We start from the raw sequence: 18,079 nt of genomic DNA, 5'->3' as shown, positions 1-18,079 counted from the left end.
TGGACAGGAAACTGAGAAAGGGAATAACATTTGAAATGTAAGTAAAGAAATATATCCAATAAAAAATTTAAAAAAAGAAAAACATACCTATATATGTAGAACATAATCATATGAATTACTTATAACTGTTACATAAAAGTAAAATTTGTCATTATTATTATTATTGGAGATTAGAGATTTATTAAAGATACTATATATGAGTAATATGATATATTTTTCATGTACAGAAATTTCAAATTTTAATATTGTAAGAGTTTTAGAGCACAGTACACCACAGACTTTGGCAAGTCAATGATTTGCCTTTTAGTAAAAAAATTCAGTTATTCTCAAGGCATGTTTGTTCAAAGCAATATAAGTGACATTCAGAAACTTAGTAATAGTGCATATTCCCAGGTCTGCTCTAGTATATTAGAAGCCATGATTGGTACTACCTTCAAGTAAATAAAAATGATTAAAAACTATGAAAAGACGGGGTTGGGGATTTAGCTCAGTGGTAGAGCGCTTGCCTAGCAAGCACAAGGCCCTGGGTTGGGTCCTCAGCTCAGAAAAAAAAAATATATGAAAGACACAAAACTGTGTCGTTAGGTAAATTGTGAGCCTGTGTGGAAGTTTTATGGCCAGACAATGGTTGCATAAGCCTTTAATCCCAACACTTGGGAAGCAGAGACAGGCAGATCTGTGAATTTTTGGCCAGCTTGGTCAACAGAGAAAGTTCCAGGATAGGCAGGGCTACACAGAGAAAGCCTGTTTTTAAAAACAAAAACAAAGAAACAAACAAATAGATCCCCTTTATTTTCAGTTATTTCTTATGTAATATTTAACTGCATCTTTCACTCATTTCTGACTTCTAAACTTAATTTTAAAAATGTCCCACACACCTATGGGCACTTGATTTTTGACAAAGGAGCCAAAACCATCCAATGGAAAAAAGATAGCATTTTCAGCAAATGGTGCTGGTTCAACTGGAGGGCAACATGTAGAAGAATGCAGATCGATTCATGCTTATCACCCTGTACAAAGCTTAAGTCCAAGTGGATCAAGGACCTCCACATCAAACCAGATACACTCAAACTAATAGAAGAAAAACTAGGGAAGCATCTGGAACACATAGGCCCTGGAAAAAATTTCCTGAACAAAACACCAATGGCTTATGCTCTAAGATCAAGAATCGACAAATGGGATCTCATAAAACTGCAAAGCTTCTGTAAGGCAAAGGACACTGTGGTTAGGACAAAACGGCAACCAACAGATTGGGAAAAGATCTTTACCAATCCTACAACAGATAGAGGCCTTATATCCAAAATATACAAAGAACTCAAGAAGTTAGACCGCAGGGAAACAAATAACCCTATTAAAAAATGGGGTTCAGAGCTAAACAAAGAATTCACAGCTGAGGAATGCCGAATGGCTGAGAAACACCTAAAGAAATGTTCAACATCTTTAGTCATAAGGGAAATGCAAATCAAAACAACCCTGAGATCTCACCTCACACCAGTGAGAATGGCTAAGATCAAAAACTCAGGTGACAGCAGATGCTGGCAAGGATGTGGAGAAAGAGGAACACTCCTCCATTCTTGGTGGGATTGCAGACTGGTAAAACCATTCTGGAAATCAGTCTGGAGGTTCCTCAGAAAATTGGACATTGAACTGCCTGAGGATCCAGCTATACCTCTCTTGGGCATATACCCAAAAGATGCCTCAACATATAAAAGAGACACGTGCTCCACTATGTTCATCGCAGCCTTATTTATAATAGCCAGAAAATGGAAAGAACCCAGATGCACTTCAACAGAGGAATGGATACAGAAAATGTGGCACATCTACACAATGGAATATTACTCAGCTATCAAAAACAACGAGTTTATGAAATTCGTAGGCAAATGGTTGGAACTGGAAAATATCATCCTGAGTGAGCTAACCCAATCACAGAAAGACATACATGGTATGCACTCATTGATAAGTGGCTATTAGCCCAAATGCTTGAATTACCCTAGATCCCTAGAACAAACGAAACTCAAGACGGATGATCAAAATGTGAATGCTTCACTCCTTCTTTAAATGAGGAAAAAGAATACCCTTGGCAGGGAAGGGAGAGGCAAAGATTAAAACAGAGACTGAAGGAACACCCATTCAGAGCCTGCCCCACAGGTGGCCCATACATATACAGCCACCCAATTGGACAAGATGGATGAAGCAAAGAAGTGCAGACCAACAGGAGCCGGATGTAGATCGCTCCTGAGAGACACAGCCAGAATACAGCAAATACAGAGGCGAATGCCAGCAGCAAACCACTGAACTGAGAATAGGTCCCCCGTTGAAGGAATCAGAGAAAGAACTGGAAGAGCTTGAAGGGGCTCGTGACCCCAAAAGTACAACAATGTCAAGCAACCAGAGCTTCCAGGGACTAAGCCACTACCTAAATACTATACATGGACTGACCCTGGACTCTGACCCCATAGGTAGCAATGAATATCCTAGTAAGAGCACCAGTGGAAGGGGAAGCCCTGGGTCCTGCTAAGACTGAACCCCCAGTGAACTAGACTATGGGGGGAGGGCGGCAATGGGGGGAGGGTTGGGAGGGGGGCACCCATAAGGAAGGGGAGGGGGGAGGGGATGTTTGCCCGGAAACCGGGAAAGGGAATAACACTTGAAATGTATATAAGAAATACTCAAGTTAATAAAAAATAAAAAATAAAAAAAAATGTGTGTTAGTTTTACACTTACATGTGTACATATGTGGAAAACATATATGTGGTACTCACAGAAGTCAGAAGTGGACATTAAATTCCCTGCAGCTGGTGTTAGAAGCAGTTAAGAGTTGCCAGGGTCCCCCATGGGACCAAACCCCATGTCCTTTGCAAGAGCAGCAAGGGCTTCTAACTATAGAGCATCTCTGTAGCCCTAAAGGTAGCTCTTGAATCAACAGTTACAACCGCCTCAGAGAATCAAAGGCTGTAGAGCAACGTGTCTTTCTTTCTTGATTTAGTCACAGACTTGGACTATGAGAAACACAGATGGAATGTTTAGGGTAATGTGAAAGTGGGCTAATATTTAGCTTATTTGTACATTTTACTTATAAAAAAGTTTTCTGGTTTCTTTTAGTTTAACTTGTAATATGATGTGGTATAATTTGAATGCACCATCCTTCCTCTGTCGGAATAGCACATGCAAGGAACAGTCATCACCCAAACGTGCCCATGTTGCCTGCTGTCGGCAGGACTAATACATTTGTTGTTTCAGACCCATATGTCTATGCTTATAGTATGCTCACAACCAGGGCATATATTGTGGACAGAACTTGAGAAATAGAGGAATGAACGTACTTATGACAAGTATCTCTCCTCATGATATTTCAAATCAAGACATCATTATAAAACCTATAAGATTTCTCCTTGGTTTCTTTATCGACAACAAAAATACAAGTTCAGAAGAACTTCTTTCTTTGGAGGCATGTACTTAACAAATGGTTGAATAGAGATTCAACAGCCACCAGAATCCAGCTTCTGTAATTGAATTGAATTTCTGTTGCCTGTTTCTTCGGAACTAAAGTAATAACACCTTTACTTTCTGTGCAGATAGAAATATTATTGAAATACTCTATTCTTACTGTTTCTCTGAAAATTTAAGTATAATTTTTTTATAAATAATGTCAATTTATCCTTTCTATCTTTTAAAATATACACTCCTCTAGCACAGTTGTATGTAGCTCCATTTGTTGAATGTGCACAAGGCCTTGGATTTAATCCTCACCCTCAAACAAATATAGAAACAAAATTTAAAAGTACACTTATCTTTCAATGTATACTTGTTTGAAGTAAAATAAAGAATACAAATTTTATAGCTTAAAAACTACCACAATGAAACAGGGTATCAATGTCACCACCACCAAGCTCCAAAGTCATGGAAATGGGGACACAAAGATAGAGAAGCAATGCTGTGTTCTGCACATGATCTGGCTTTTGCACTCAAACTCAAAACTGTATTCTATCACAGACGAGGGTTCCTGAGGTCACCTCTTCCTCAGTGGCCTTTGTTGATTGCAAAGGATGGAAGAGTCATTTTCTGGGGTGGCTTCTTCACTGGTAAATTGCTTGTACACTAGTAAATACCTATACCTGTGTCCATGCAGGTGAATTTGATTAATAATGGATCCACAGAGATGGGGAAGTAGAACAAACTCATTGGGGAGAATAAGGGCTTTAGCAGGCATGGGAGGGTGTGAGGGGACAAAGGGGAATGAAATAATCAAAATATATTATATACATTTATGAAATTGTCAAAGACTGAAAACCATTACTACAAGAGAACAGTAATGCCTTTGTAGTTTAGTATGTGATTACATTTTACTATTCTCATTATATTTCTTAATTTGAGTTGTATATTCTTGTAAAGTTGTAAGAAATAATATGCTGGAATTTTGAAGAGCATACACCTGCATTTTTCTCTCTAAAGCTATACTTTGCAAATTAATAGTTCGATTTTACATTATATCAAATATACAGAGTTGAGGTATATAATATTGCTGTTGCCAAGCTTCTCTGGTTTTGTTCTTTATCATTAGGTTCCCTGTAGGTTTGATAAGTCACTGGTCCTTCTCCACCTCATCTTCCCCAAATTCTGGATGCTGAATAGAATTATATAGAACGTGGAGTCTTGTGAGGTTAACTGCTCTAATCCAATATAATTATTTAGTGATTCGTTGACGGGACTGTATGGATTAGAGTTTCTGTTTGTTAATGGGCAATATTACATTGGATATAGTTTTACCATTTGCCAGGTGATAAAATTCCAGTTAGACACTAATATTTTAAAGTGGCTACAAAACTTTATGTGCAGGTTATATCGAGATCAGTGTATAGTTCTCTAGAATAAATCCTCAGGTGTTTAACTGCTAGTTGCATAGTAGATGCATTTATTTATTTTGTGACGTATCTTTCACATTTTCTTCATTTTATTAGTCTTTTTAAAGTTTAGTTCTTACATAGCTTTTCAGTTATACCTAATGGACCTCAACACAGGGCTATGATATGCCTTTCATTGAAAATATACTTGCTAGATAATTTTGCTTACGGTTCTACATTTCAGAGTTGAGAGAAAGAGCCTTCTAAATGTGTTCACTGGAGCACTCAGTCCAAACATAACTCCTAGGTAAAAATCTGAATCCTTGTCAGAGAATATTTCCTACCTGATAAAGTTGGTCTCTTCTATAGGTCTATAGTATTTTCTTATGCCTTGTAATTTTCATGGGTGGCTATCAAAAGTTACAATTCATACTATTGGTAGGATACGTAAACTGAAGACATGGGGTAAGCTTGAAAAATGGATCTACAGTGGAGATTGGAATCTTTAGACTTGGAATTTAAAGCAACTATGAATAGTCATATATATGACTAATATATATACATATATATAAAACACATTCGTGATGATTCTTTGGTAAATTGGGAAGAGAGTAGAATTTTCTCAGTTTAATAAAAAATAACTCCCAAAACTATGCAGCTGACGTCATACAGTCCATACACTGTTTTTAGCCAGGACAGGAGCAGGGAAGGTGCTTTTTATAGGCATTTCTTTCTCCATAGTACTAGAAGTTGTATCCAATGCAGGAAGAGAAGAAAAGAAAACACAGTACAGGACATGAAGGAAGAATTAAAGCTGAAACCTTTGCACATACGATATGACCATATCTGAGGGAAATAAACTAACCACACATACCTCCCTCTGAACGAGTAACAATTGTAGAAGCTGTACAGGAAACAACTTTAGTGGTTTTTTTTTTTTGTATTATCAACCACTTTTAAACCAGTACTGAATATATAAATTTTGAAAGCACAATACCATTTATGGTAACAATATTTAAAATGGAATACTGCAATATAAACCTAATAAAATAGAAACGCTTTTTTTTTGGCCTTATTTTTATTAGATATATTTCTTTATTTACATTTCAAATGTTATTCACTTTCTCGGTTTCCTGTCCATTAGCACTCCCATACCCTCACCCTCCCCCATTTGAGTGTCCTCCCCCATTCCCCCCTTACAACCCCCACTACATTCCCCTACATTTGGGGTCCAACCTTGGCAGGACCAAGGCAGGACCCTTCCACTGGTGCCCCAACAAGGCTATTCTCTGCTATACCTTTATGAGGAAAATAATAAACTCCTGGGGAAATAAAAAATAAATAAATGGAAGGTAGGCCATTTTAATGGATAGGTTTGTAATCCTTGGCATGGTATACTGACTAAATGAATTTGGGAGCAGTGGATATGTAAGATACCTCTGAATATTCTAAACTTTGCTGTGAATTTAAGGGAACAAAAAATTGCTGGGTATTTTCTGGAAAGTAGTAGATTTCTTTCTTTAAACGCTCTTGAGTATTTTACATACAAGTTCTCTGTTACTTGGTATGATTTTAATACAGTGCATTGGGAATAGGTTAACAATGCATTGCTCATCAAGTGGCCAGCAACTCATGTCTTCACAAGTTCACTTGTTTATGCCTCATCTGCTTTTTACTGTCAGTTATTCTCTGAGCCTTTACTGTTGCATTTGAGAACCCAAGATAAGCCTCAAACTTGGATTCTCTCTGAAGGTATAATGAGCTACCACCCCAGCCATTTGGCACATCACCTATGTTATTTTAGAAAAAAAATGCCTTTCAGTGGAATGAGAGTATTTTACTTTAGCAGTTTTCTATGTTATAAAGTTTAATTACAAGTTTAAATGAACAGAAGTAAATTTGTACCCATATGGCAATAAAGTATGTTAACTTTAGGGGAGAGAAATAATATGAATAATGCTTTGAGCTGTTTTTCTGTGCCAAAAACAAAAGCATAATATTTTTAAATTGTCTTTGCATTGAAATGTACCTGTCTAAGAGAAGAATAATATGTTGTAGGCTGTTTGTTTTTCTTGGATCATGGTCAGTTCCAAAAGTAGAATGAGACTGTAGCAACGTCGTAGTTTTCCAAACACAGAGTTACTGGGCACTTCCTCTATTGTGAATTTCCTACATGTCTACTGATATCATTAAACATAAGCATAGTGCATTGCAGAATCATCGAGTCATCCTTACCTACACTGACAGTTGGTGCATTGTTCCTGTATCTCTGCAAACTATTCTTGGCATTTCCTAGATTAGATGAATTATAAATTTGATTATTAAAATTAATCTCTTATGCTCATCTGGTATGTTGTTCTGAGTCAATGTCCTTTTGTACTATTTTTCTGTGCTCTGAAAAATATTTTATTGAAGTAGATATTTAATGCAAAGTATATTTTACATACAATGTCATTTTCAGTATGCAATTTGTTTTTACATACAAGTATTTTATGAATATATTGTATGAGCCAGAAGAAATATTGATATGCTATATTTGCACATCTTTATTCCCATCTTTCATTCTTTACAGATGATTAATAGCCTTTAGGTTAAATTCTATTATTGCCTGTGGTTTGCCCTGGAGTTATCTGTATTTTGATGCTAATTCCACTGCCCCAAGGGCAGCTGCCTAGTCACATACTAAGGAATCAGGTGACTTGATCAGAACCTTTTCCCCATTGAATTTGTAAAGTACAAGTGAGGGCAGGTACAGGATAGAAGGAGGCCTGTCATTGGAGGAGAAGGAAGGATGGGAGGGAGAGAAGTTTGAAGGAAGAGAAGGAGATGAGAAGAGAGGAAAAGACAGGAGGGAGAGAGGGGCAGAGAAGCTGTGGCAGGACAGGATGGCAGGTGATGTTAAGATTCTACTCTGTGTATTTACAGGTTGTTATTAATATTCTCAAGATATGGATGGTACCAGGCTTTGTATGATCAAGTGGGCAATTATATCTTATCAATTAGATCTAAGATTATTGTGTTGTGTGTTCTTTTATGTGAGGGCTTCAGTGTAAGAAAGTGTGAGGCTCAGCTGAGGAATGCCGAATGGCTGAGAAACACCTAAAGAAATGTTCAACATCTTTAGGCATAAGGGAAATGCAAATCAAAACAACCCTGAGATTTCGCCACACAACAGTGAGAATGGCTAAGATCAAAAACTCAGGTGACAGCAAATGCTGGCGAGGATGTGGAGAAAGAGGAACACTCCTCCATTGTTGGTGGGGTTGCAGACGGGTACAATCATTCTGGAAATCAGTCTGGAGGTTCCTCAGAAAATTGGACATTCCACTACCTGAGGACCCAGCTATACCTCTCTTGGGCATATACCCAAAAGATGCCCCAACATATAAAAAAGACACGTGCTCCACTATGTTCATTGCAGCCTCATTTATAATAGCCAGAAGCTGGAAAGAACCCAGATGCCCTTCAACAGAGGAATGGATACAGAAAATGTGGTACATCTACACAATGGAATATTACTCAGCTATCAAAAACAACGGCTTTACGAAATTCGTAGGCAAATGGTTGGAACTGGAAAATATCATCCTGAGTGAGCTAACCCAATCACAGAAAAACACACATGGTATGCACTCACTGATAAGTGGCTATTAGCCCAAATGCTTGAATTACCCTAGATGCCTAGAACAAATGAAACTCAAGACGGATGATCAAAATGTGAATGCTTCACTCCTTCTTTACAAGGGGAACAAGAATATCCTTGGCAGGGAATAGAGAGGCAAAGATTAAAACAGACACAGAAGGAACACCCATTCAGAGCCTGCCCCACAGGTGGCCCATACATATACAGCCATCCAATTAGACAAGATGGATGAAGCAAAGAAGTGCAGGCCTACAGGAGCCGGATGTAGATCTCTCCTGAGAGACACAGCCAGAATACAGCAAATACAGAGGCGAATGCCAGCAGCAAACCACTGAACTGAGAATAGGACCCCCGTTGAAGGAATCAGAGAAAGAACTGGAAGAGCTTGAAGGGGCTCAAGACCCCATATGTACAATAATGCCAAGCAACCAGAGCTTCCAGGGACTAAGCCACTACCTAAAGACTATACATGGACTGACCCTGAACTCTGACCTCATAGGTAGCAATGAATATCCTAGTAAGAGCACCAGTGGAAGGGGAAGCCCTGGGTCCTGCTAAGACTGAACCCCCAGTGAACTAGACTGTTGGGGGTAGGGCGGCAATGGGGGGAGGGTTGGGAGGGGAATACCCATAAGGAAGGGGAGGGGGGAGGGGGATGTTTGCCCGGATACCGGGAAAGCGAATAACACTCGAAATGTATATAAGAAATACTCAAGTTAATAAAAAAAAGATACAAAAATTCAAAAAAGTTGAATCATCAACCATAAAAAGCACAAAAACCTCACTATTCAAGAGTAGTAATTGGGGCTGGAGATGGCTCAATGGTTAAGAGCACTGACTACTCTTCCGAAGGTCCTGAGTTCAACTCCCAGCAACCACATGGTGGCTCACAACCCATCTGGGATGGGATCCAATGCCCTCTTCTGGTGTGTCTGGAGACAGTAACAGTTACTCATATACATTAAATGGATGAAATGAAAAAAAAAAAAAAAGAGTCGTAATTGTCCACATGTTCCCACTGGTCTTATTTCTCTTTAATTAGTAAAGAAATAGCTTCTTTTAAAAAAATTAAAAAGCTCCATTTAGTACTATGTATTAGGGCTATGGAATACACAGTTACTAGTATTTCCAACATAGAAAGCTAAGTGTTCTGGACCAGTAAAACATCTCAGCAGGTGAAGGTGATTCTCACTCCTGATGACCTGAGTTTGGTCCCCGGGAGCCACCCACATGGTGAAAGGAGAGAACAGACCAGTAAACATTGTTCTCTGAACTCCATACATACACACACGTACATACAACCACAAAAACAACACAGGCATTCATCCACACATGAGTGTGTCCACAGTAAAAAAAAAAAAAAAAAAAAAAAAGAATTCACAGCTGAAGAATGCCGAATGGCTGAGAAACACCTAAAGAAATGTTCAACATCTTTAGTCATAAGGGAAATGCAAATCAAAACAACCCTGAGAGTCCATCTCACACCAGTGAGAATGGCTAAGATCAAAAACTCAGGTGACAGCAGATGCTGGCGAGGATGTGGAGAAAGAGGAACACTCCTCCATTCTTGGTGGGATTGCAGACTGGTAAAACCATTCTGGAAATCAGTCTGGAGGTTCCTCAGAAAATTGGACATTGAACTACCTGAGGACCCAGCTATACCTCTCTTGGGCATATACCCAAAAGATGCCCCAACATATATCAAAGACACGTGCTCCACTATGTTCATAGCAGCCTTATTTATAATAGCCAGAAGCTGGAAAGAACCCAGATGCCCTTCAACAGAGGAATGGATACAGAAAACGTGGTACACCTACACAATGGAATATTACTCAGCTATCAAAAACAATGACTTTATCAAATTCATAGGCAAATGGATGGAACTGGAAAATATCATCCTGAGTGAGGTAACTCAATCACAGAAAAACACACATGGTATGCACTCATTGATAAGTGGATATTAGCCCAAATGCTCCAATTACGTAGATGCACAAAACACATGAAATTCAAGAAGGATGACCAAAATGCGAATGCTTCACTCCTTCTTTAAAAGGGGAACAAGAATATCCCTGGCAGGGAATAGGGAGGCAAAGTTTAGAACAGAGGCAGAAGGAACACCCATTCAGAGCCTGCCCCACACGTGGCTCATACATATAGAGCCACCAAACTAGATAAGATGGATGAAGCAACAAGTGCAGGCTGACAGGAACCAGATGTAGATCTCTCCTGAGAGACACACCCAGAATACAACAAATACATAAGTGAATTCCAGCAGCAAACCACTAAACTGAGAACGAGACCCCTGTTGAAGGAATCAGAGAAAGGACTGAGAGCTTGAAGGGGCTTGAGACCCCATATGAACAACAATGCCAATCAACAAGAGCTTCCAGGGACTAAGCCACTACCCAAAGACTATACATGGACTGACCCTGGACTCTAACCTCATAGGTAGCAATGAATAACCTAGTAAGAGCACCAGTGGAAGGGGAAGCCCTTGGTCCTGCCAAGACTGAACCCCCCAGTAAACATGATTGTTTCGGGGAGGGCGGTAATGGGGGGAGGGTAGGGAGGGGAACACCTGTAGAGAAGGGGAGGTGGAGGGGTTAGGGGGATGTTGGCCCAGAAACTGGGAAAGGGAATAACAATCAAAATGTAAATATGACATAAGAACTAGTGGAACATAAGCACCAGTGGAAGGGGAAGCCCTGGGTCCTGCTAAGACTGAACCCCCAGTGAACTAGACTGTTGGGGGGAGGGCGGCAATGGGGGGAGGGTGGGGAGGGGAACACTCATAAAGAAGGGGAGGGGGAGGGATTGGGGGATGTTTGCCCGGAAACCGGGAAAGGGAATAACACTAGAAATGTATATAAGAAATACTCAAGTTAATAAAAAAAAAAAAAGAAAGAAAGAAAGAAAGAAAGAAAAAGAAAGTGTGCGGCTGGGATGTGTTTCTGCCAAGATATCTAGCAGATATCTTAGGGCACCGAGGTGTAGACCCAGCGGGGTAAAAGACCATCAATTTTTTTTTTATTTTTATATTTTTACAACAACATTGCCCAATGAGATAAATAATAGATCATTTCCATAGTATATGGCAATCGGTCTTTATCCACCCTTCTGTAATCACTGTTTCCAATATTTCCAGGTTTAAAGACTAATTTTGTTAAATTAAAGGGAAAAGGGTTGCTAAAAGCAAAATAGAACCGAACAACATCAAAAAAAAAAAAAAAAAAAAACCAAAAACTAAAACAAAAAAACAAAAACAAACCCCTGTGTTTGGCTATTAGGCTGAGGAATCTCTCAGTTGAGATTTCCAGTGTCTGGCACAAGTTGTTCTTGAGCCTCTTGTTGACTGGGGCATACAGGTGTCTCCTCTCTGCTCGCCTAGGCATATGACTATTGGGAATTTCTCTCTGGACATGTATTTATTCTTTGATCAAAGTAGTGGCATTTTGATACTATGCATTGTGAAATTGAATTTAGATAGAATTCTGGAACTTAATTTATTTGAAGTGAGCCTGTATGGGTCACTGTAAATGTTTAAAGCTACTTTAGTACTTAGGTAGAACTACTCTAAGTCACTGACTATAAATTGATTTAAATACTTCACAGTGTAAATAGTTGTTGGCTTACTTCTACAGGTGGAGTCATCTCAGTCAGAAGATAATTACATGACGTTATCAAATCTTAGCTTGGGAATTCATGGATTTAAGGCATTTCAATTCCTTTTATTGGACTAACTTTTCTAGGAGTTACAGCAGATGTATCCTGAAGGAAGGAAAATTAATTTGTGAAAGTGCTTACAAACAGTAGATGCCCCAACCCTAAGTTTAAATGTAAATGTGATTACTAGGCAGTTTGAGGAGTCTGTTCTGTGAAAATCCTGTGTTTATGTTGGAGCATTGCAGAGGCTTCTGAAATAACTTCTTGGCTATAGGATAATGAATTGAACCCTTACCACATTGCTTGGGAAGGCATTTATGATTCACCACATCCCTGATTTCCAGTTACTGGAGCACTTGATCTGTTGCTCTGTTCCTCTTAACTGAGGTACAAGCAGGACATAGAGGAGTTATTTGATACCATCAAATTCAGAGGATGTACTTCTTCTGGAGCCTCTCATGGTGTTCACATAACTTGTATTTAGTGATGTTAGCTGTAGAACTTATCATTTTTTGAAAAAGAAGATACTGACAATTGGAAAGTAAAAGGAGCTGACAGATCCTCTGGGCTCTCAGAAGCGTCAGGTAAAAGGTTTAATTAGATTATGTGGTTTTTAAAATAAAGTACTCTTATATTTGTTTACTTTGTATTGTCTCCAAGGAATAACTGTTTATTTGATTGTCACTAGTGTATGGCTGAATGGTGGGTGTCACTTTCTAACAAATACTTGTCCACTGAACCAGTTACTGGGCAGGCAGAAAGAATTAGGCTGCACCTGGGAGGATACCATAAACACATGCTGGAATCAGAGTCGAAGAGAAGGCATGTGTTTAGAGAGTATTTCTGTTTTTCTTTCAAATATGATAGTTATCTTACATTATAGCTTCTTAGGGAGCAATGTTTTCTGTTTGAATAAATGAGAAATATTGTACAGTACCATTTGCTTAAAGTATAGATTAGTGAAACAGGAACAATAGAATACTTAGAGTAATGTGTATCATACCAGTAGGAATCTGTAGCAAGGGAAGATATTAAGTAGATAGTCTTTTTTAAATTTATTTTTTAGGTTGTGTGCGCATGTTGTGAACAAATATACATATGAATGCTGGTGTCTTTGAAGTTCAGAAGATAGTGTTAGAAACACTAGATCCAGAGTAAATAGGTGGTTGTGAGCCACCTGATGTGGGTCCTTGTGAGCAAATCCTGGTGGATTCTCAACCTGGTTTCTCTAAACTTCAAAGAATGACAGATTTCGGGAGCTGGAGAGCTGGTTCAGTGGTTAAGAGTATTTGATGTTTTTCAGAAGACTGGAGATTGCTATTTAAATTGTGACGGCCGCTGGACACATGTTCCTGTTTCTTATATGGGTTTTTAAAAGGGAAATAATTTTTCTTGATAGATCTCTTCTAGAATGGATGTATTTTGAAATACTTTGAATGGCTCTCATAGGCACATATATTTGAATTTGTGGTCCCTAGTTGTTGAAACTGTTTGAGAAGGATTTGGAGGTGTGGCCTCATTGAAAGAAGTGTGTCGCTGGGGCTTTCAGGTTTCAAAAGACTTTATGATTCCCTGGGCTCTCTCTTTCTCCCTAATGGCTATAGATTAAGACATAAACTTTCAGTTGTTCCTTCATTCTGCCATCATGGACTCTAGCTTTCTGAAACTGTAAGCCAAATTAAACACTTTTTAAGATGCCTTGGTTATGGTATTTGAAGATAGCAAAAGAGTAGCTATGTTATGAATAGTTTGTGTTCTGGTTCTAAGTCAGACTTGAAGGAAACTCCCCATCCCATTTCCCCTCCCACTGCTTCTATGAGTTTACTCCCTCACCCACTCCTTCTCACCTCCCTGCCCTGGCATAGGGGTATACTGAAGCATCAAGCCTTCTTAGGACCAAGGGCCTCTCCTCCCACTGATGCCTGAAAAGGCCATCCTCCGCTACATATGCAGCTGGAGCCATGGATCCCCCTATGTGTACTATGTGGTTTAGTCCCTGAGAGCTCTGGGGGGGGGGGTGTGATTGGTTGATATTTTTGTTCTTCCTGTGGGGTTGCAAACCCCTTCAGTTCCTTCAGTCCTTTCTTTAACTCCTCCACTGAGGTCCCCATGTTCAGTCCAATGGTTAGAAGCAAGCATCCTCATCTGTGTCATTAGGCTCTGGCAGAGCCTCTCAGGAGACATCCATATCAGGCTCCTGTCAGCATTTGTAATAGTGTCTAGGTTTGATGACTGTATATGGGATGGATCCCCAGGTGGGGAGTCTCTAAATGGCCTTTCTTTCAGTCTCTGCTCTACATTTTGTCTCCATGTTTCCTCTTTTGAGTATTTTGTTCCTCCTCATAAGAAGGACTGAAGCACCCACATTTCTGTCTTCCTTCTTAAGCTTCATGTGTCTGTGATTCGAAGCTTTTTGGCTGGTGTCCACTTATCAGTGAACGCATACTATATGCATTCTTTTGTGACTGGGTCACCTCACTCAGAATATTTGCCTAAAAATTTCATGAACTCAATGTTTTTAATAGCTGAGAAATACTCCATAGTACACATTTTTTCTATCTATTCCTGTGTTCAGGGACATCTGAGTTCTTTCCAGCTTCTGGCTATTATAAATAAAGCTGCTATGAACATAATGGAGCATGTGTCCTTGTTATATGTTGGAGCATCATTTCGGTGTATGCCAAGGAGTAGTATGTCCAATTTTCTGAGGAACTGCCAGACTGATTTCCAGTGTGGCTTTATCAGCTTAAAATCCCATCAACAATGGAGGAGTGTTCCTCTTTCTCCATGTCCTCGCCAACATCTTTTGTCACCTGAGTTCTGATTTTAGCCATTTTGCCTGGTGTGAGGTGGAATCTCAGGGTTGTTTTGATTTGCATTTCCCTGATGACTAAGAATGTTGAACATTTTTTAAGTACTTCTTAGCCATTTGCTATTCCTCAGCTGAGACATCGTTGTTTAGCTCTGTACCCATATTTTAAATAGGATTATTTGATTGTCTGGACTGTAACTTCTTGAGTTCTTTGTATATACTGGATATTATACCTCTATCAGATGTAGGATTGGTAAAGATCTTTTCCCAATCTGTTGGTTGCCTTTCTGTCCTATTGAAAATGTCCTATGCCTTACAGAAGCTTCTACTCTTTTTTTTTTTGCATCTCAGATAAATGTTTATTTTACTGAAAATATTTGCAAAATTACAATATAAATACATGATTAGATTAAGATACGATGACTATATATGTTTCTTATCTATAGATATAAAATGAATGCAGTAAATATAGCACACTCTCAATGAATCGTTAGTACACGGTGTTTTTTCAGTAAAGTACATAAACAACCTATTATTAAGCAACGATTATCTAGTTTTCAAATATACATCTTTAAATGTGTTTGGGGTAGAAGGATACACCGAATCCCGCAGGTTTCTTTTGAGTTGTTGAAGGTTAATACTTTTGTAGATTTTGAGATATCCTATTTACTTTTTAGTAACTTATTAAGCTCTTTATATTCCTTACTTGAAACTTTATTTCTTTAGCCTGGTGATTTTTAAAACATAAGCTAACCATACTTTTAATTCTAGAGCTATAGCACATACTGTCTTTTTATTAGTAACTTAAACACATATTAACAATGAAACAGAATTATTAGAAAGTTATCTGGCCAGATTCCCCAATTTAATTTTTGGAGTATTATGGGAAGTCTCAAGTAGATATAGTCTGAACTGCAACACTTATCTGGATTAGAAATAGTTTTATATTATTCTAGTCTTTAATACAAGTACAAAATCTACTTTAAAATTCCTTGTTAAATGAATTGAGATTTGCTTTAAAACCGTCTTCTGTCCTTCTCCATTACATTGCCTTAATGGAAACCTGTTACAATAGTTCTAACACAAACATGTACCTGCAAGAGATCAGCCTACAGAGTCTAACTACATAGTTACTGGAACACATCCTGCCTGTCAAGTGGCATAAATGTACATCTTCTATATACAAAAGGTAAAGTGCATTATTAAATTAGTGAACTGACAGATTGTCTGCCTGCACCATATAGCTTTCAAATAGACAAATGTGAAATTCTCCCATTAGAACCAATCATTTCAAGAGGTTCTAAATAGCTTTTCCACCCTGTCATTTAATTTTTTGGCCATGCTCTTTAGTGCAAATAAGCTTGTGTTTGACTCAAGTTTAAGGGACATGGCAGTTTGGGGCTTTAAGAAGGAAAATAATAAAATGCGGCAGAACTTGAATGTCTTTATAATACATTGCATCTTTTGCATATAAGCAGCATCTTAGTGCTACTTTTAATTGCTAGGGGCACACTGCCAACTACTGAGGAACCCGTTTCCAGATTTTATACTACTAGCTTATATTACTACAGTTGAGTCTGTCCACACTATGCTCTATGACTATGTGCAAACATCATCAGGGGTTTAGCATTGTACCGGGAACTAGTAATTTTGGTTACTAACTTCAGTGGTCATTTTTTACTTCTAACATCCAGTTTCTGTAAGAGTTTAATGCCTTCGAGGCAAGGATCCTGTCATTCTGAAGAATACTACGTACACTTGCAGCTCCGTATATGTTACAAATGGCAATAAATAAAATTTATATTGCACAGATAAAAATAGTAGCTCATTTTATAAGATACATGGCGATACACTTCCTAAGTCCAGATGTTTGAACTGGATCACACTTAATTATGGCTAATGAACTCTTGGGAATTTTAAGTATCAGAAAAATCATAGCATCATACCATTTTTCAATGAATATATTAACTATGAAAAGGTAAACAAAGGATTGATAAAAGTCTTAGTGCTTCTAGAGTATATTCAATTGCCAGTATATATACATATATATGTGTGTGTGTGTGTATATATATATATATATATATATATATAGCTACCCAATCTGCAGCTTTGAGATGGCAAGAACTTTGAAATGAAATAATATGTATATACAGTGAGTTAATTATATCTTTATGTTCATGTCTGACACAGTACCGTGTGTATATATACACATATGTATATACACACTTAAATCTCGTCAGACTAAAAAAGCAAAAAGAAATCAGTCCTAATGTATATAAATATTTCAAAAAAGGAAGGTAGGGTTTTAAGAGCGAGTTTATACTCAGAGCAGTAGTGACGGGAACAACTGGGTAATGGAACAGCCACAGCTCCAGTCTGCCGAAATCTGACAGGTTGATGATTATTACTAGGCACTCTGATGGGCAGCAATGACAATCAGTAGTACAGCAGTTCAAGTGCACACCACTCCTTCATAGACCCCAAACTACTTCTTATCAAGCCTACAGACTTACGTTATCTTAGTTAGGACTGTTTAAGAATCCTTGCTACTTTTGTAGTCTCGACACCCACCATGTGCTATTAATGCTAGCTTCTACTCTTAAACAGCATTTATACTGTGTTAATATTAGAAGTAATGAAGACATGACTTAGCTCTATATAAAAAATATACAAGTTTTATGCAAATACCACCCCATCAAATGCTGGGATTTGGTATGCCAAAGGACTGCTAAATACCAAACCCTAGTATTAGAAGAGTACAGAAGAAAATGGTACTGTGAGAGAAGTAAGTAAAGCCTACCAGTGCCAACCAGCTAGCCCACTAACAAGCCACAGTCTCCTTCCCATTTCCAACAGGTTAGTTGTTTCCTTTAATATTTATTTTTGAAATTTTCACGCATGCAGAAAAAATGAAAAAAGTATGTTGAGGTTTTGTCTTCTACTGTCTATTGTAATGCTAAATGCAGACATCCAAGATCTGGAGTTGGGGTAGGAACATAGCACCTGTGACCCTGCCCTCAATTTAATTCTGATTGGTGAATAAAGATTCGGGCAGAAGAGATATAGGCAGGGTTTAGGTTTCATGGGCTTTCCGGGAGAGAAGGACCACAAGGAAGAAGAACT

The 18,079-nt window shown here is 38.4% G+C and overlaps 1 protein-coding gene across 35 annotated transcripts in view; it reads right to left on the bottom strand.

The window, feature by feature from the left end:
* The window catches only part of Arb2a (ARB2 cotranscriptional regulator A), a 464,299-nt gene that overhangs the window by 386,040 nt on the left and 60,180 nt on the right, over positions 1–18,079 (bottom strand).

The sequence above is a fragment of the Rattus norvegicus genome, chromosome 2 (assembly GCF_021556685.1).
Source record: "Rattus norvegicus strain SHRSP/BbbUtx chromosome 2, alternate assembly SHRSP_T2T, whole genome shotgun sequence".
NCBI classification, from domain to species: domain Eukaryota; kingdom Metazoa; phylum Chordata; class Mammalia; order Rodentia; family Muridae; genus Rattus; species Rattus norvegicus.
This window is presented reverse-complemented; position numbering and strand designations above follow the sequence as displayed.